The sequence below is a fragment of the Otolemur garnettii genome, unplaced genomic scaffold (genome assembly GCF_000181295.1).
Source record: "Otolemur garnettii isolate 467f Iridium unplaced genomic scaffold, OtoGar3 scaffold00058, whole genome shotgun sequence".
Lineage (NCBI taxonomy): Eukaryota > Metazoa > Chordata > Mammalia > Primates > Galagidae > Otolemur > Otolemur garnettii.
This window is the reverse complement of record NW_003852453.1, coordinates 8,991,997-8,993,002: the sequence shown is the minus strand read 5'-3', so window position 1 is coordinate 8,993,002 and position 1,006 is coordinate 8,991,997.

Sequence of the window (1,006 nt, the reverse complement as noted above, 5' to 3'; positions counted from 1 at the left end):
GGCAAAGGCAGATGAGGGAGACCAGGTTGGAAGGTCGGGCCGTCATCTGGCAGGAGCAGAGGGTGATTTGGGCTTGATTGCAGTGGTGGTGGTGGGAAGTGGTGGGAGCTGGCTTGATGCCACACTGCCTTCCTTCACTCTGTGCTGAAGTTATTTGGCTGCTTGACTCCCCCACCTTCACACCACGGACTGAGGACCCCCAGAGGGCAAGGAATTTCTTATTCATCATTATTAATCACCTTGGCACAGGCCCAACACAGTGCAAGTAGCCAGGAATTAATAAATAAATAAATAGCTTCTATCACATTTTCCCCTTACCCCTTAATGTTCCCTATTATTTGGGCAATGATTAAATAAGACTTTCTTTCCCATCTCCATGCCTTTTCTTACCCTGACCTCTCCTCCAGGAGAGCGAGGGCCTACACTGGAGTTGAGTGTGATATTAGGGGACTCAGGAGTGCTAAAGGGTGCGCACTTACCCTCTCTGGGCTCTTTGGGATTTTGCCATGACTCTTTTACCTGTACCAGGGACCCGACCCCCTGTGACGCATGAGGAGCCATTCCTGACTGTTACTAGCTTTGAATGCCTGCCAGGAAAGTGAGTTTTCCCAGGCCTGAGAGTGGCAGGCCCCAAGGGCAAGGAACACCTGCTCAAAGAGAACCTCACCCAAGGGCGCGTCTCACAGGCCCAGGCAAGACGCACAAAATCCTGGGAAGGGAGGTGATATGCAGTCACTCCCTGCCACTCTGCTCTCAGAGCCCGAGGGCCTGGAGATCTGCCGAGGGCAGTCTTGGTGACAGCGGGCAGTTTCGTGCTGCAGGGAGGGAGTCCCCTCATTACACTTGCATCTTCCCCATGTAAGAGATATCAGTCCAGACTCTTTGGTTGCAAGCAATACAATTTTTTATTTTTTTTGAGACGGAGCCTCAAGCTATCCCCCTGGGTAGAGTGCCATGGCATCACGCTCACAGCAACCTCCAACTCCTGGGCTCAAGTGAGTCTCCT